At 38.1% G+C, this 20,644-nt stretch overlaps 1 non-coding gene across 1 annotated transcript; it reads left to right on the plus strand.

The window, feature by feature from the left end:
- Positions 1-18,720: 18,720 nt before the first annotated feature.
- On the plus strand, positions 18,721-18,836 carry LOC142177683 (U5 spliceosomal RNA). The gene has a single exon (XR_012706251.1). It is a non-coding gene; the product is annotated as a U5 spliceosomal RNA (small nuclear RNA).
- The last annotated feature ends 1,808 nt before the right edge of the window (positions 18,837-20,644 follow it).

The following is a 20,644-nucleotide window of genomic DNA, read 5'->3' on the forward strand; positions in this document are numbered from 1 at the left end:
GTTATATTTTGTACTATCCAATATTGTTCTGACACTTCTGGTATCATGAGAGAAAATATAATCAAATGAACTATATAAAGACAATTCTAAATTTATAAATAACAAAAATTAAGAATTTTAGCATTTTTACCGCCAACTTTGTGACAGATGTCTCCTTCATGGAGAAATGCTATTATCATCAGAATATTTTGTATCAAAACAGCAATCATATAGTCATTACGTCCGTGAGGGGAAGATACATAAGTTATTATATTCTTCGAGGAAATCAATAGCAACTAACCATACTATACTAATGTGGTTATAGTAGAAAACATTCTACAAGAATCCTTTTGCCTTAGAATGATACTTAATAAAATTATCCAAGATGTTTTACGTACAACAGGTACGTGCGGCAATGATCTTTATTCCACAAAAATAAGATTTATATCATCTGTTATTCTACCTCTTTAGGAGGTGAGTTGTGGTATTTCTTCATTCACTCTAGGGAATAAAAATGTGCTTCAAAAATAACTTTGAATAGGTCATTATTTTGTTTAAGCACAAGAAACCATCGCCCATAATATTTTCCTGCATCAGGAAGAAATTTCAATTGTTTTACTACTTCATAAGTAAATTTAAAATATAAAATATTAAATATATATTCTCTCAATCATATTACCTCTTCTAGAGTTGAGTTGTAATACATTCATATAAAGAGTGTGTTCATATTTACAAACTTTATTAATATTGTCACATTCACTTCAGGGATTGAATTAATATTATCAAAAATTCTCATCCTTCAGAAAATGGAACATAATTATTTGAACGTGCATTAACCATTTCTAGTGGTTGTATATTTCTTGCAACCTTTGCTGGAGTTTAAGTAGATCTAACAATGTTATCCACCTTGTAATCCTTTCTAAAGATAATTAGGATGAAAACAAATACCAAAATAGGTATTGTATACGTAGCACATAACCAATCAAGTGATGATAAAGATATTAAATCAAATATAAGCAAAAAGCTCAAATTACTTTACAGAAATTTGGCCACTCCAAACGTAAGTGATATCTACATTACTATTGTCAAGAAGAAAAGCTCACCACTTCAAGGATATAATCTACCTTACGGTACTTGAAATATACAAGATCTAACCACGAACATAAGAGTGTCGCCTTACATCGGAGGTGGACACTGAAATAGAAATTAAATTCGAAGTAAGTGCTCAAAATGTGTCACGACCCAAAATCCAACTAGTCATGATGGCACCTAACCCAACCCGCTAGGTAAGCCAACTTTCAACTATCCAATTCCAATAACAATTATTAAAGCAATTTAGGTAAATAAAGATCTTAATCTTGTACAATCCCCAAGAACTGGTAGTACAAATCATGAGCTTCTAAGAATAGAGTATACAAAGCGTAAATGAAATAATTACATAGTCTGTTTGAATAATATATAAACAGAGCTTTTATAAATTTAAGGCTACCATGAACAAGAGGCAGCTACAACAGGAATGCGGGTACATCTTCAAATCCCGCAACCATCGAGCAAATCAGCCAACATCTGCACGCAATGTGCAGAAGTGTAGTATCAGTACAACCGACCTCATGTACTGAGTAAGTAACAAACCTAGCCTTAGGTTGAAAGTAGTGACGAGCTTCTACTAAGGTCGGGTCCAAACCCACTAGTCCACAATAGTCCATAACAACATAAAGCAAATAATACCAGAAGTAACTCAGAGATAAAATGCTCAGCCAAATCATGATTTCAAAAATAATAGTTCTTCCTTTCAATTACATCAGTGAAAACCCAAATCATTTGCCGAAGTTGTCAAAAAAATGAATAAGTTTGAAAACAAAAAATTTTCCCAAAAATCCTTTCAATAATAAATGAGATGTTTCATTTTCCTTCCAGATAACCCGTATAAAAACAAATGCATCACTATGCCCATCTGTCAAAATGTGTGAGAAATCATGAAAGATGTGATGTTGTACAGCATGAGGAAAATACATCTCTATGCATGTATGTCATGTTTGCATGTTAATGCGATGCAACTCAGTGATAAAATCATAAACAGTCCCTCGGACTTACCTCACAATCACTCGTAAACAGCCCCTCGGGCATACGTCACAATCACTCGTAAACAACCCCTCGGGCATACCTCACAATCACTCGTAAACAGCCCCTCAGGCATACCTCACAATCACTCATACCTCCCAGTCACTCAGCACTCGGCAAACGAACTCAGTAGGTACCTGCGCTCACTAGGGGTGTGTACAGACTCCGGAGGGGATCCTACAGCCCAAGTGCTATAATCTCCACGGACAACTCACGTGTTGCACGAACAACTCACGTGCAATAATATCATATCATAATCCGCACGGACAACTCACGTGCCATAATAAGCCATTAAGGCCTGATGTAGGCGAGCAGCCCCGATCCATATAATAGTAATAATATATATAAAGCCAACATGGCCTGTTGCGGCATGTAGCCCGATCCCAAATATATCCTCACAATCAGGCCATCGGCCTCCCTCAGTCATCAATCTCTCTAGTCTCTCTCTCATGGGCTCACAATGTCATGAGAATAGCCCAAAAATGATGATATGATGTATCAATAAATAACAACAGAGACTGAGATATGATATGCAATGAAATGAATATGACTGAATATGAATTTTTAATTTAAACAAATAATTCACAGCAATATGACCTTCATGGGTCCCAATAATACTGGCACATAGCCTCAACATGATTTTTAATATGCTTTTCAGCTCAATTTCTTTAACACACAAAACTGCATGTAAAATGCCAAGATTATTTAACTACAAAATTTCACATAAACAATTATGTCACAATTTTTATAGTGCACGCCCACACGCCCGTCACCTAGCATATGCGTCACCTCCCAAGGATTTACATAATACATATATTCAGGGTTCATACTCTCAGCTCCAAGATTAGAAGAGTTACTTACCTCGAACAAGCCGAATCCAATGTCGAGCAAGCTAAACAATGCTCCAGAAATTCCATTCTGCGCGTAACAACTTCCAAATGGCTCGAATCTAGTCACAATTAATTTGATTCAGTCAACCCAAATTATAGGTATTTATTCCATATCAAAATACCAATTTTTCCACAAAATCCGAAATTACACTCAAAATTTGCCCGTGGGGCCCAAATCTTGGAACCCATCAAAAGTTACAAAATATGAACGCTCATTCAACCACGAGTCCAACCATACAAATTTTACTCAAATCCGACATCAACTCGACCCTCAAATCTCCAAATTAAACCAAGAGAGTTTTCACAATTTTTCAACTTAATTCACCAATTAAATGTTAAAAACAACCATGGATTCGGGTAACTTAACTAATATTGAGTTAAGAACACTTACCCCGTTGTTTCCTCTTGAAATCTCCCAAAAATTGCCTCTTCCCGAGCTCCAATCCCTCAAAAATGGAAAATGGGATTCAGAACTTAAACTCCCTGCCCTGTCATTTGCTTTACGCGATCGCGAACATCCCCACGCGATCGCGAAAAATAGTTTTCCACTACCCAGATTTTCTTAATCGCGATCGCGGAAATGGCCTAGCGATCGCGAAGCACAAAGCAGACTGCCCACACATTTTACCCTACGCGAACGCGAAATCACTCACGCGATCGCGGATCACTGCCTCTCAAACCTACGCGAACGCGTTCAGCCCCATGCGATCGCGTAGAGCAATTGCCTCCCTTCATCTATTGATTAAATCCTTCTACAGAACGCGACCTCATCCACGCGTTCGCGAAGCAAGGCTTAATACACTTACGCGGTCGCGTTCCTTTCTCTGCGACCGCATAGAACAAAAATACTCCTGCCCCAAATAAGCTTACGCGATTGCGTCCCAATCTTCGCGATCGCGAAGAAGGTTTGGAACACCAGAAATCATCAGCTACCAGCAGTGCAAAAATGAAGGAAAACTAATCCGAATACCATCCGAAACACACTCGAGCCCCTCGGGACCTCAACCAAATATACCAACAAGTCTTAAAACATCATACGAACTTAGTCGAGTCTTCAAATCACATCCAACAAAAATAAAAATACGAATCATACCCCAGTTCAAGCCTAATGAACTTTGAAATTTTAAGTTTCCACAAACAATGCCGAAACCTATCAAATCACGTCCGATTGACCTCAAATTTTGCACACAAATCATAAATGACATAACGGACCTATTAAAATTTACAAAATCAGATTTTGACCTCGATATCAAAATGTCAACTCCCCGCTCAAACTGTCCAAAAATTCAACTTTTGCCATTTCAAGCCTAATTCTACTATAGACCTCCAAATAATTTTCCGAACATGCTCCTAAGTCCAAAATTACCATACGGAGTTATTGAAATCATCAGAATTAAATTCCGAGGTCGTTTACACATAAGTGAATATCCGGTCAACTTTTCCAACTTAAGTTTTCAATTATGAAACTAAGTGTCTCATTTCACTCCGAGGGCCCGAACCAACTAACCCAATAAGTAATAAATTAATTGTAAGGCATAAATTGAGCAGTAAATGGGAAAAACGAGGTTGTGATACACAAAACGACCGGTCGGGTCGTTACATTCTCCCCCACTCAAACATACGTTCATCCTCGAACGTGCCAAGAGTTGTTCTTAACCTTCAAATCTCTATTCCATCTTACCACACACGTACCCGAGGGTGAACCCATGTCACCCTATTCCATATGAGCTTGACAACTCAATACAACTGAAATCATTGATTTAACTTTAGCCCATAAACCTTAGAATTTAATTTCCAACCTTAAGAATTTCTTTCAAGACACGAATCTTACATTTATACCCTGTATGTGTTTGAACAAGCTGTATCAAGCCATAACCATAACCATAACCACGGACATAATCACCTAACATATTATACAACTCGCATGCTCATAGCACCATTTCTGACCACAGTGACTACTCCAAAACAAACCAAATACTAGTATTAAACCCATATCGAACCAAACCTCATCCCAAAACCTTCGTACACCGTTGATAATAAAAGAAACATACGAAATTTCATGACCACTTACCAGATCAACAAGTCACGGAGCTCTCTCGCCCCCAACCAGAACTATAATCACTTTCTGAGCCGACTCTCAATATTATACTCCCGAATATACCGAAATCAAACCTGATACTACCCATTCTAGGTCCAATGACCTTATATTACTAAACACAATTGTTCCATAGACATGCCGCACCAATATAACATCAAAGCCACAACTCGTGCTATCCGTGCACCAATACGCAGCAATTCAAATGTACCCAGTCATGGAAAATGACTCAAATAAGAGAACTGCCCCGCCAGATTAACAAGTACCGCCACAACGAAACGCTGAAAATTCATCATACACTGTAGAACCATCACCCGATTCTAACACAAGGTTCATACCTTAACATAACTCCGCTACAATGCGTAACCCCATCCAAACGCTGGTCCATAATATATACCTCGAGCCACCCCGCTCAAGATCAATAACCACAGAGACAAATGACAAAAAATTCCACACAAAACTTGAAAGAACATAACCATTACGCAATCGATCATGCAATACCCAAATACTCATCACGCTCAAATTCTGCTATAAAGCTCAAATAGAACCGCACCATCTGTGCATATAACCAATGAATCACAACTCCTTGTAGCACAAAGGAGTAACTCACAGATCATTTCAAAACACAAATAAGTTCAACATCAACTGAATGACACATCCCTCAACAATAGCAGTATGGAGCCAACCATTCCTGCTCGGTGTAGAATACACATCTTAATTGGGCCAGCTATTGGACCCCCAAATCAACTTGGGTTACCCACAAATAGATAAAAAAAAATCCCTCCGAAAATCCATAATGACTGAATCATAACACATTCTATCATCTGGTTAGCTTCGGCCACAACTTCACAGTCCACAACCATGAAACAATCTGCTCCTAAGAACTCCCAATCTCCAAATCCATAGAACACGCGAATCACCATATTTGATTCTATCTCCACCGCCCGAATTCCTAACACCTCTCTCATACACGATCATCCCACGAGAAATACTTTAAAATTTCTTCCGTGCCACTTGGAAAAATTTGAATATCAGCAGTCTATCAACCATGTGAGTACCGTAATACTAATTAAACATCCGTAAGTCAAAATACAATGTGCCTTCTGAAATACGCACCCTTCTCATACAACACCAAGTAGTAATCGTATTCATCTAGTCATTTGGAACCGCCCATGTTGTCTAAGAATTCATGACCATTCAGTCCAAACTTCGTTACCTTCCTTCAAGGCTGAACTGCCACCTTGTACATGTAAATCTAACTTCCGCACAACATATAACATCTATCTTGCCATCATGTGAAAAGCACAAGAATCTCATTATCAACTCTGGTCACAAGCAAATTACATATCCGGTTAGTTAGAAACCTTCCTCTTGCTTTCTTCCAGGAGGAAATCACAATACACAATACGTTTCCCACACCATTAGAAAATATCTAGTTCGAACCATGGTAGAAACCATCAAAACATCTTTAGAGTCTCACCATATCATAATTACCCATATAAATACCACAACCGAAACACCCACTCTGAGAATACATTATTTGAGTCTAAGGCCGTTCCATTCACCTTCCTGATACAATAATATAAAATCCATAATGATATACAAAAATGCCACAAGTCTCGACACCATCCAACTTAAATCTCAGATTTTAGCCGCAAACAAATCCGCCAAAAATTCTCAATTGTTACATATAAATCTCGAATCCATTAGAACTTTCTCGAGAATCACCCCCTTTGTTCACATCCACATTACACCGCCCAAATGGGCCAAAAGACACGTGCCCCATTAGCACAACAACTCTCAAAGAAGTAACTCTGCTTTAATACCACATATCAAATTCATACTCCGTGCGCACTACATCATTCACAAATAATAACTCACTCATCCCACGATTTTAATATACTCATAAGTGCAATACAACCGTATCCATGAATTTCCTTATTCGAGTCATCATCGATCTCAACTTTTGTAAGTCATAACTAACCCACTAGTATGCCTCAGCCCAAAACTAAACCTTTACATATAATCATGAAATTGAATTATCAATAGCAGGCTCCCCCACTTGGCTCAAAGCCATAGATTAAAACATTCCATAACTCACAATAACAATACTCTATTACGTCCATAATGCCACAGTCAATTCAACGAAACTTCTTCTCAAACTCGTGCAACGCCAACCATAAAATTACCCCAAATCAGTCGTTAAGCTCGCAATCATTCTCTTGATACTCAAGTCAACTTTCTCAGCCAGATTCAAATTCAAATCTCCACACATACGCCATGTTGGAAGAAAAGAAACCCTTCACTCACGTTACAATGAACACACCTACGTAGATTACTCTACAGGAGATAACCCACCTCCCTAGCCTCCAATTGGCATCTTGTTATATCTTTTCGCAGCCATAATTTCTACGCAATCACTAAATCTTTCTGAGTCCAAACTCATTAACCAGACATAAGAGTTTAATTTGTCCCAAAATTTAAACACGTGAAAGATCTTTCAAAACATTCACATTCGAGACTGTACGTCACATCAAAACGAAAATCAAGCACCCAATGGCCTTTCCTTTACATTTCACAGAAACACTTCTGCTCACATTCAAATCGTCTTAATATAACCTATAGTTACATCGTACTCATCACAAGTCCATTCCACTACTCATCAAGCCACAAATTCCACTCGTAGGGATATTACCGGACATACGAGTCCAAATTTACAAGTTCTCACAACAAAAACTATCGAGCCTAAGCTGCGGTCTAACCCCGGGCTCAACTCCTCCAGACTGGCCCATCACCAAAACACAGAATACTCATCTGGAACTTCATTCATAGAATCACAAGTCGGCGATACACAGCTGATACCGAGCGCTCATGTGCGCATACGAATACGTGGAAGGAATTCAAAGAGTTATGTCCCAAGCCGAATCAATCATGCACGATAAGGAAAGAAAGATGGGAAGTATATATCCTAAATGTCCTGTAGCCTCTCGAAGATAAGTATGGATGTCATCATACCGATCCGCAAGACTCTACTAGACACTTGCTCATGACTTATAGAACCTATGAACCTAGATCTCTGATACCACCTTGTCACGACCCAAAATCCAACTAGTCGTGATAGCACCTAACCCAACCCGCTAGATAAGCCAATTTTCAACTATCCAATTCCAATAACAATTATTAAAGTAATTTAAGTAAATAAAGATCTTAATCTTATACAATCCCCAAGAACTGGTAGTACAAATCATGAGCTTCTAAGAATAGAGTATACAAAGCGGAAATAAAATAATTATATAGTCTGTTTGAATAATACATAAACAGAGCTTTTGTAAATCTAAGGCTACCATGAATAAGAGCCAGCTACAACAGGAACGCAGGTACATCTTCAAATCCCGCAACCATCGAGCACAGCAGCCAACATCTGCACGCAATGTGCAAAAGTGTAGTATCAGTACAACCGACCTCATGTACTGAGTAAGTAACAAACCTAGCCTTAGGTTGAAAGTAGTGACGAGCTTCTACCAAGGTCGGGTCCAAACCCACTAGTCCACAACAGTCCATAACAACATAAAGCAAATAATACCAGAAGTAACTCAGAGATAAAATGCTCAGCCAAATCATGATTTCAAAAATAATAGTTTTTCCTTTCAAGTACATCAGTGAAAACCCAAATCGTTTGCCTAAGTTGTCAAAAAAATGAATAAGTTTGAAAACAATAATTTTTTCCAAAATTCCTTTCAATAATAAATGAGACGTTTCATTTTCCTTCCAGATAACCCATGTAAAAACAAATGCATCACTATGCCTATCTGTCAAAATGTGTGAGAAATCATGAATGATGTGATGTTGTACAGCATTAGAGAAAAATATATCTTTATCCATGTATGTCATATGTGCATGCCAATGCGATGCAACTCAGTGATAAAATCATAAATAGCCTCTCGGGCTTACCTCACAATCACTCGTAAATAGCCCCTCGGGCATACCTCACAATCACTCGTAAACAGCCCCTCGGGGATGCCTCACAATCACTCATGCCTCCCAATTACTTAGCACTCGGCACTCGCACTCAGTAGGTACCTGCGCTCACTGGGGGTGTGCACAGACTCCGGAGGGGCTCCTACAGCCCAAGCGCTATAATTTGCACGGACAACTCACGTGCCATAATAAGCCATTAAGGCCTGCTGCAGGCAAGCAGCCCCCCGATCCATGGTAATAATATATATAAAGCCAACATGGCCTGCTGCGGCGTGTAGCCCGATCCCAAAAATATCCTCACAATCAGGCCCTCGGCCTCCCTCAGTCATCAATCTCTCCAGTCTCTCTCTCATGTGCTCACAATGTCATGAGAATAGCCCAAAAATGATGATATGATGTATCAATAAATAACAACAGAGACTGAGATATGATATGCAATGAAATGAATATGACTGAGTATGAATTTTTAATTTAAACAAATAATTCACAGCAATATGACCTTCGTGGGTCCCAATAATACTGGCATATAGCCTCAACATGATATTTAATATGCTTTCCAGCTCAATTTCTTTAACACATAAAACTGCATGGAAAATGCCAAGATTATTTAACTACAAAATTCCACAAAACAATTATGTCACAATTTTTATAGTGCACGCTCACACGCCTGTCACCTAGAATGTGCGTCACCTCCCAACGATTTACATAATACATATATTCAGGGTTCATACTCTCAGCTCCAAGATTAGAAGAGTTACTTACCTCGAACAAGCCGAATCCAATGTCGAGCAAGCTAAACAATGCTCCAGAAATTCCATCTATGTAACAACTTCCAAACAGCTCGAATATAGTAACAATTAATTTGATTCAGTCAACCCAAATTATAGGAATTTATTCCATATCAAAATACTAATTTTTCCACAAAATCCGAAATTACACTCAAAAATCGCCCGTATGGCCCACATCTCGGAACCTGACAAAAGTTAAAAAATATGAATGCCCATTCAACCACGAGTCCAACCATACAAATTTTACTCAAATCTGACATTAACTCGACCCTCAAATCTCCAAATTAAACCAAGAGGGTTTTCACAATTTTTCAAATTAATTCACCAATTAAATGTTAAAAACAACCATGGATTCGGGTAATTTAACTAATATTGAGTTAAGAACACTTACCCCGTTGTTTCCTCTGAAAATCTCCCAAAAATCGCCTCTTCCCGTGCTCCAATCCGTCAAAAATGGAAAATGGGACGAAGTCCCATTTTCAGAACTTAAACTCCCTGCCCTGTCATTTGCTTTACGCGATCGCGAACATCCCCACGCGATCGCGAAGAATAGTTTTCCACTGCCCAGATTTTCTTAATCGCGATCGCAGAAATGGCCTAGCGATCGCGAAGCACAAAGCAGACTGCCCACACATTTTACCCTACGCGAACGCAAAATCACTCACGCGATCGCGGATCACTGCCTCTCAAACCTACGCGAACGCGTTCAGCCCCGTGCGATCGCGTAGAGCAATTGCCTCCCTTCATCTACTGATTAAATCCTTCTACGCGAACGTGACCTCATCCACACGTTCGCGAAGCAAGGCTTAATAAACTTACGCGGTCGCGTTCCTTTCTCTGCGACCGCATAGAACAAAAATACCCCTGCCCCAAATAAGCTTACGCGATCGCATCCCAATCTTCGCGATCGCGAAGAAGGTTTGGAACACCAGAAATCAGCAGCTACCAGCAGTGCAAAAATGAAGGAAAACTAATCCGAATACCATCCGAAACACACCCGAGCCACTCGGGACCTCAACCAAATATACCAACAAGTCTTAAAACATCATACGAACTTAGTAAAGTCTTCAAATCACGTCCAACAATATTAAAAACACGAATCATACCCCAGTTCAAGCCTAATGAACTTTGAAATTTCAAGTTTGCACAAACAACGCCAAAACCTATCAAATCACGTCCGATTGACCTCAAATTTTGTACACAAGTCATTAATGACATAACAGAACTATTAAAATTTACAAAATCAGATTTTGACCCCGATATCAAAAAGTCAACTCCCTGGTAAAACTTTTCAAAAATTCAACTTTCGCTATTTCAAGCCTAATTCTGCTACGGACCTCCAAATAATTTTCCGGACATGCTCCTAAGTCCAAAATCACCATACGGAGCTATTGGAATCATCAGAATTAAATTCCGAGGTCGTTTACACATAAGTGAATATCCGGTCAACTTTTTCAACTTAAGTTTTCAATTATGAGATTAACTATCTCATTTCACTTTGAAATCCTTCCAGGCCCGAACCAACTAACCCAATAAGTCATAAATCAATTATAAGGCATAAATTGAGCAGAAAATGGGGAAAACGGGGCTGTGATACGCAAAACGACCGGTCGGGTCGTTACAAAATGGTAGAGTCTCATGCTGATAACGTGTTATAAAATAAAAACTGTAAGTAAATAAGCTGAAGACAAGTATAGAGAGAGACTGATATATTATTCGACTTCAAACTGATCTAATAGTGGAGTAAAATCTCCTCTATTTTAGAAGAAAGGAAGTAGCTGCGAGGCTTTTCGGGAAGCATCGGCGGGGCTTTTCTGGAGCTGCATCTAAGCTGTCTGCATGAGCTGCTCGCAACCTGCCTGTTTAATAAGAAGCTACTGTAAATTATTTCATTGAGTTGCTTGCAACCTACCTGCATCAGCTGCTTGGAGATAAACTTCAATGGAGTACTAAATAAATTCAGGAAGATTATCTACAACGGATTAATAAATGGATATCCACAATAATATTTTCATAACAAAGCGAAGAAAATTTTGTGGATGTAGGTTCCTTTGTGTTTTTCTTCTGAGAACAATATCTTTAGAAAAATGCTTATGAGAAAATAAGTATGTTGGTTGTTTGAAAATACTTTCTAAGGAAACCGTTAGCTATAAAAATTTCGTCAATTGCCATACTGAAATCAAAAGTTGAATTCACATTATCGATTAATCAAGCCATTTTACTAATAGTAGAATATTCTTCTTCTGGGTTGGGGCATCATTCATTTTACTTGGATTTCAAGGTCATAGCTCCAGTTATACAAGTTCCATTAACACTACTAAATTCCATTGTAGATCCAACCTAAAGATGTAAAAGGGATGCAATGTATTTTTTTTCTATAACCATGGTATCCAAACCAGTTTGCGCGCATCTTGACTAAATAATTGCCAGCTGCTTTGTTTTCGGATTGTCTCAATTGGGTCCTCCATTATACACTTAAAAACAACCCTGCATTGGAAACTCAAGATATTAGCATACATTCTATGCGACCAGGGAGCGCATTTGCCATACGACATACGGGTACACATGAACACAGTAACTTTTGTCTAGACAATGTATGTGTTAAAAATTTTAATAAATATCTATAAATATTTAATTGTGAACCCAGTTATTACTATAAATTTACTTAAAGTTATCATACGAACCCATAAACTTCAAATTCTGAATCTCCCTCTGCATGCGACATTACATAAGCCAGCTTCCAGCATCTAAACAATAACATACCCAGTATAATCTCATATTGCGCGGTCTGGAGAGAGTAGTATGTACGCAGACCTTACCCATATCTTTGTGGAGGTAGAGTGATTGTTTTCAATAGACCCTCGGCTCAGTCAAGCACAGGTACCACAATAATAACAAGAAATAAGACGGGACAACACCGAAAATTCATGTAAAAGTAGCATACACAACAAGATAGTAAGATGATCGGAATATAAATAAACAAAAAAAAACGATAGGTATTCAAATAAGCCTACTACCAACCAAATGCGAGAGTACGTACTAACACTACTGGTATGAATAATCTATACTACCTAACCTAATATCCTAATCTTTGACCTCCACATCTTCCTATCACGGGTCATGTCCTTGATCAGTTGTAACTGGGTCATGTCATGCCTAATCACCTCACCTCAACTCTTCTTCAGCCTACCTAGCTCTACCACTCCTAAGGCACTCCAATGTCAACCTCGCACACCTCCTTACCGGAGCGTCTGTGCTTCTCCTCCTCGCATGTCCAAACTATCTATGCCATACTTCCCGCATCTTGTCCTCAATAGGGGCCACACCTACCTTGTCCCGAATAACTTCATTCAGAATCCTATCTAATCTGGTGTGCCCGCACATCCATTTCAACATCCTCATCTCTGCTACCTTCATCTTCTAGACATGAGAGCTCTTGACTGGCCAACACTCAGCCCCATACAACATAACCGGTCTGACCACCGCTCTATAAAACATACCTTTAAGTTTTGGTAATACCTTTTTGTCATACAAAACACCAGAAGCAAGTCTCCATTTCATCCATCACACCCCAATATGATGTGTGACAACTTCATCAATCTCCCCATCCCTTGTATAATAGACCCAAGGTACTTAAAACTCCCCCTCCTAGGGATGGCTTGTGAATCCAGCCTCACCTCCCCTTCCACTCCCTGAGTAGCACCACTAAACTTACACTCCAAGTATTTTATCTTGGTTCTTCTCAACTTGAAATCTTTAGAATATACGGTCTGTCTCTACACCTCTAACCTCGAGTTAATACTGTCTCGCGTATCGTCAATCAAAATAATGGCGTCTGCAAATAACATGCACCGCGACACCTCCCCTTGGATGTGGCGAGTTAGTACGTCCATCGCCAGGGCAAACAACAAAGGGCTGAGTAATAAAAAATTGTCCGAGACCCCTCCCACTGTCCTCACACAGGTCTTCGCTCCCTCATACATGTCTTTAATCACCCTAATGTAGGCAACATGTACCCCTCTAGCCTCCAAACATCTCCACAAAACATCCCTCAGGACTTTATCGTAAGCTTTTTCTAAATCGATGAACACCATATGCAAGTCCCTCTTCATCTCCCTATATTGTTCCATCAATCTCCTAACAATGTGAATGGCTTCCGTAGTCGAACGTCCCGACATAAACCCAAATTGGTTCTCAGAAACAGATACCCTTCTCGTCACCCTTAGCTCCACCACCCTCTCCCACACCTTCATAGTATGACTAAGCAGCTTAATACCCCGATAATTATTGCAATTTTGGATATCACCCTTATTCTTGTACACAGAAGCCATCGTGCTCCATCTCCACTCTTCGGGCATTGTTTCTTCCTAAAAATGACATTAAATAACTTAATAAGCCACTCCAAGCCCGACCTGCCCACACTCTTCCAAAACTCCACCGGGATTTCACGTGGTCCAGTCGCTCTGCCTCTGCTCATCTTACGCCTAGCCCCCACAACCTCCTCAACTCTAATCCGCCTGCAATACCCAAAGTCGCAACGACTCTTGGAGGATCCCAAATCTCCCAGAACAATGTCTTTGTTCCCATCCTCGTTCAGGGGCGTATCTATGTTAGCAAATGTGGGGCACATGCACCCATCCTCTTGCCAAGTAAAAGCAGATTTTATGTACAAATTTTCAATGGTTTAGCCATAGAGAGTAGATGGCACCCATGCTCAAATTTTGGCATTGGTGCCTCCGGTCGAAACCCTATGGACACACATTAATATAATACTACGTATTTAGTTTGTACCTCGTAGCTCTTTTTTTGTTTTAGTTCTATTTTTTTCCTTCTTATCTTTTTTTCTTTTTTATCTCCTTCTCCAAGTTTTCATGGTAAACAACAATTTAAGGAGTCAAAAATTAAACTACTTATTACTTGCATTGAGATTTGTATTATCTTGATCCACTATAAATTAGTTTTATTATAAATAATTTATGTGACAATAAGATCTAAGTCCATGATGAGACTTGTTTTAAATATTTTTATCCAAAATTATTGCATAAACATATTTGAATTTCACGCAAATTATTAAAAAAAAATTCAAAATTTATAGGATAAAATATACTTTTCTTTTTATGGATAAGCAAGTCACATATAAACTTGTCATATGCTCTAAGAGCTTTTTGATAATTTCATTTTCTTTTAGCTATAAAATTTGTTCAATTTTTACAGTATTAAATTTTCATTAGTATTCTACTTTTCCTTTTTATTTTGACTTATATGCTAAAGCCTGAACATGTTTTAAGATAAACATTTTGCAATGATTGTTGGATTATAATTGATAATATTAATGACAAACACAGATTTAGAATAGTAAGACTATAGCTTATCTCGTTGAATAATGTGCAAAATTATTAATATTTCATAAAACACTAAAAAAAGTATACATCACTTAATATTATGACAAGTATCGTGGTGCACCCATGGTCTTAAAATTCTTAATCTGCCTCTCTATCCTCGTTCAAGAGACTATGGAAATAAGTCTGCCATCTCCGACGGATATGCGCCTCATCCAACAAAACTCTACCTTCTTCGTCCTTGATGCACTTCACTTGGTCCAAGTCACAGGCCTTTCTCTCTCTCACCTTGGCTAGCCTAAACAACCTCTTATCTCCGCCTTTACCCTCAAGTTCTTCATATAAACGACTAAATATTGCAGTCTTAGCCATCGTAACAGCTAACTTTGCCTCCTTCCTAGCCAGCTTCCAACATCTTTTTTTTTCAAAATCACCAAGAACCTTAAATGAATAAAAGCAAAAAGCAACTACGCGATTGAATCAAAGGACAGAGCCGAACGATCCACAAAGTGGCTTCTATTTAAAATGTAGACTTTAAAGCGCAGAGTAATTGAACAAAACAGTGAAGAGACTAAAGCGGAAGAAGAGAGTTGACTCCCACATCATAAAAGAAAGAGTAAGCCCAAACTTCTTGTTAGATATACATTGTTGTCACGACCCAATTTCACCTATAAGTCGTGATGGCGCCCAACACTACAGTTAGGCAAGCCAACTAATAAGTCAAACGTACATTGGTTAAACTTTTATTCCAAAAAAATAATAAAATACTAATTTCTACCAATGTGTGTGTGCCAAGACCCGGTGTCACAAGTGCATGAGCATCTAATAGATTATACAAAACTCCAAATACTGTCTGAAATGAAATAGATAGAATATAAATATCAGAAGAGACATTGGTAGCTGCAGAACGGTTCAGAAAGGCAGCTCACCACTATGCCTCGGGATGACGTGGGTATGTGATGATAGGTCCTCCACTAGTACCTGTCTCAGATCCTACACAAAAAGTGCAGCAAGTGTAGTATGAGTACGTAAACAACATGTACCCAGTAAGCAAGCCTAATCTCGAAGTAGTAGAGATGAGATGGCCGACCTTGACACTCACTATGGTCAATAATAATTGAAATAAAATTAGGATATTTAAATCAGCATGATTTACAGAATTTACAATAATTTATTTAATCAGCGGAAATAATCAAATTCCTTCAGATATAACAATTCTTAATATATTAATTAAATTCTTTCAAATCAAATAAATTCCAATTTATCAATTAAATCTCATTTACAGGAGTAACAATTAATTCCTAAACAAGCAAGAATAATAATTCATTAAATTCCAAGGATTTTCCAATTTATTAATTAGCTTCACAAGCTGAAATAAATTATTAAAGTATCGTATAATTATTATTATTAAGCACGATTTCTGCCGAGGACGTACGACCCGATCCAGAGTGTCGTGTACACTGCCGAGGGACGTGTGGCGCGATCCATAGATGCATCTATCCTGCCGAGGCGTTCGGCCCGCTCCACAAAAAAGGAGGACATTTTCTTATGTGCCTCCGGAAGGAGAGTATATTCATTATAAGATGAATTTGGGAGGAGAATAATTTCTTTTAATAATTAATTAATTTAAACAGACAATCAAGCCTATGAGATTTTCATCCCTTAATATCTTTATCTAACAATTCACAATATATTCATATAGATATCAATTAATATAAATAAATCAAAGAATACAATTTACACAAGTAAGGCATGCTTTGAGTCCTAAACTACTCGGACTTTAGCATTAATAGTAGCTATGCACGGACTCTCGTCACCTCGTGCGTACGTAGCCCCCCCACAATTAGCAACAATTATTTAATTTTAATCACCTATGAGGTAATTTCCCCCTCACAAGATTAGACAAGAGACTTACCTCGTCTTGCTCCAATTTAATCCACTATAGGGCCTTTTCCACGATTATCCAACTCCGTCTAGATCGAATCTAGCTAAAATAATTCGATAAAATCACTAAATATTGTAGAAATCAATTCTATAAGAAAATACTACATTTTTAAGAAACGATCCCGAAATTAATTAAAAATTCGTCCGCGGGGCCCACATCTCGGAATCCGGCGAAAGTTATGAAATCCGACAACCCATTCAATTACGAGTCCAACCATACCAGTTTCACTCAAATCCGACTCCGAATCGATACCGAAATCTCAAAATTTCGTTTCTTTGAGATTTCTAAACTTTTCCAAATTTCAATCTCAAAACACTAATTAAATTGTGAAAACAATGATATACTTGTATATGTAGACCAAATCCGAGTTAGAATCACTTACCCCAATGTTTTTTCCTTAAAAATCTGCCAAAAGTCGTCTCTGCTCAAGCTCAAGTTCGTCAAAAATGACAAATGGAACGAATGCCCTCTTTTTATAAAAGTGCCTAGCAGCCTTCGGAACTGGTCCTCGAACTGGGCCTCGATCAGGGCTTCGATCACAGGCTCGAGCCTGGACCTCGCTCATGGCCTCGATCAGGGCATCGAGGTTGGGCCTTCGATCATAGCCTCAATCATAGCATCGAGCTTGAGCCTTCGATCAGGGCATCGAGCATGGGTCTCGATCCTAGCCCTCGAGCCTTACCTTCGATCATGCCCTCGAGCCTTACCTTCGATCATGCCCTCGAGCCTTGCCTTCGATCGAGGCTTCGATACTGAGCCTCGTCCCTGGCTTCGACTCAGGCCTCGATCGTGGGCTCGATATCTGGGTTTGATCTGGGGCTCGATCTGAGGCTCGATCACAGCCCAGAATATGCAGCAGAAGAGAAAATTACAGCAGCTTTTTAAGTCCAACTTTTGATCCGTTAACCATCCGAAACTCACCCGAGGCCCTCGGGACCTCAACCAAATATACCAACAAGTCCTAAAATATCATACGAACTTAGTCGAACCTCTAAATCACATCAAACAATGCTAAAACCATGAATCATACCCCAATTCAAGCTTAATGAAACTAAGAGTTTTCAATTTCTACATTCAATGTCGGAACCTATCAAATCAACTCCGATTGACCTCAAATTTTACACACAAGTCATAAATTACATAACGGAGCTATAAAAATTTTCGGAACTGGATTCCGACTCCGGTATCAAAAAGTCAACTCATCGGTCAAACTTCCAAACTTAAATTCTTGTTTTTAGCCATTTCAAGCCTAATTTAACTACAGACTTCCAAATAAAATTTCGAACACGCTTCTAAGTCCAAAATCACCATACGGAGCTGTTGGAATCATCAAAATTCTATTCCGGGGTCGTTTTCATAAAATTTTGACCGAAGTCAAACTTAGCACTTTAAGGCCAACTTAAGGAACCCAATGTTCTGGTTTCACCCCAAACACTTCCAAATCCCGAACCAACCATCCCCGCAAGTCATAAATCATTACAAGCACCTATAGGAAGTTTTATTTTAGGGAACGGGGTTCTAAAAGTTAAAATGACCGGTTGGGTCATTACAAAAAAGTTACTTAAGCACAATGCAAAACTCATGCAGCCACGCAGTGAGCACAAAGCGAACTATTCTTTCGCCTTTTACTAAAGAATACCGTGTGCGCACTATATTTAGTGGCATACGCCAATTTTTGGAGGGTTTCTCAAGTTGAGTTCCCCCTACAATTCCAGTTCTAATCTTTGATGTTTAATAGGGATATAAGTGGAATTAACTAGTAGACTTTGTGGGTTTTTTTATGTTAATCTTTGTGAATGAAAATGATAATTTATTACTGCAGTTGGGACTAACTTTCCCTTATTAACTTTTGGAAACAGATACTCAACATCTGAAGCTATATAGGAAATTCTTCCCATTTGATAATAATACGAGCCTACTGATATTGATAAGTTTGAACAGAACAATAAAAACCGAGTAAGATTATCCAGCGGAATGCACATTGTATTCCTATAGTTGATTATATCACACTTCGTTGTTCGTTAGGAGGTTTTGAGATTTTGAAGTTTAGTGACTTTTTGCCGTAATCATATGTTTTTTTCTAATATTAGGTTGTATGTGTAAAACACCCTTAATCCAGCACTAGGGGTGACAAACGGGCAGATCGGATCAGATACGAGCGGATTGAAAACGATTAATGTAAAAATAAATAAAATATCGGACCTGCCCATATTCAATACGGATAGAAAATGTGTTAATCGGTAGATAATTATGGGTATTTATTTATGGCTTCTTGAATATGGTAACTTTTGGGAGAATTTGTCCTCCAATTTTGAGGAACCCCAATTTGAGTCTTTACAAATGTAAAAGTTAAACTCATTAGTGTATCTATTTTTAATCGGATAATATGGATTTTATCCTCTCTTTTAAAAAAAAAAAATTTATTATCCAATTTATTTTTTAGTGAATAATATAGATGGGTAATTATTTTTTTAATCCATTCTGCCACCACTATCCAGCACAGTACCGGTCATTTGACTTTGTCATGGAAGATGGATCAAATGATTTGTTCACATTATAATTGGGGAGAAAATTTCAACATTTTACAAAAAATGCTACCTATAAGGGGAGCGGAGAAGAGAAAAGATGGTTATTTTTAAGATGACTAAAATTTTAATACTTTTCTTGTATTTGTTTAACAGGAGGAAAGTATAGAGAAGCAATAAGAGTCTCTACCCAAAACAAAACTAGATTAATCTCCAACTAATTTTGTCACGACCCAAAATCCCGCCACAGGCGTCGTGATGACACTTAGTCTCTAAGACTAGGTAAGCTGATTTTATAACAATTCAAGCCATTTTTATATATATAAACCAACAGCGAAAATAACTACAAATATAACAACCTCCCAAGACTGGTAATACTGAGTCACGAACTCTAACTGAATACATGAAATGATCTCAATGATCGAATACTCAATATTGTTTGATTAATAATTAACAGTACAATAAAATAAAAAGACTTCATGGGACTGCGATGACCAAGCAGCTCTACCTTGAATCCTTGCGATCACACTTTAACTCTGTCCGAGTCCGATAGCTCCAATACCTGGCTCTGCACAAAAATGTACAGAAGTGTAGTATGAGTACACCACGGTCGGTACCCAGTAAATATCAAGACTAACCTCAGTGGAGTAGTGACGAGGTACAGTCGAGACACTCACTAGTCTAATAACCTGTGCAATATAGTATACAAAAATAATAAGACACAAATAACAATGATGGCAACAATAATCAACCAGTGATATACACAACAGAGTGACAAGAACACCATAAATATTGTGCAATAAATAATGAATACAAGTACAACCAATTAATCAAATCCTTCCAATATAAATCTTTCGCCTATATATTTTTCAAATAGAAATCTTCAGGATATAATACTTTTAAATAAATCTCTTTCAAATATAATTCCTTCAAATAAATATCTTTCAAATAAAATTCTTTCAAATAAATCTCTTTCGAAAAAAA

The sequence above is a fragment of the Nicotiana tabacum genome, chromosome 23 (assembly GCF_000715075.1).
Source record: "Nicotiana tabacum cultivar K326 chromosome 23, ASM71507v2, whole genome shotgun sequence".
NCBI lineage: Eukaryota > Viridiplantae > Streptophyta > Magnoliopsida > Solanales > Solanaceae > Nicotiana > Nicotiana tabacum.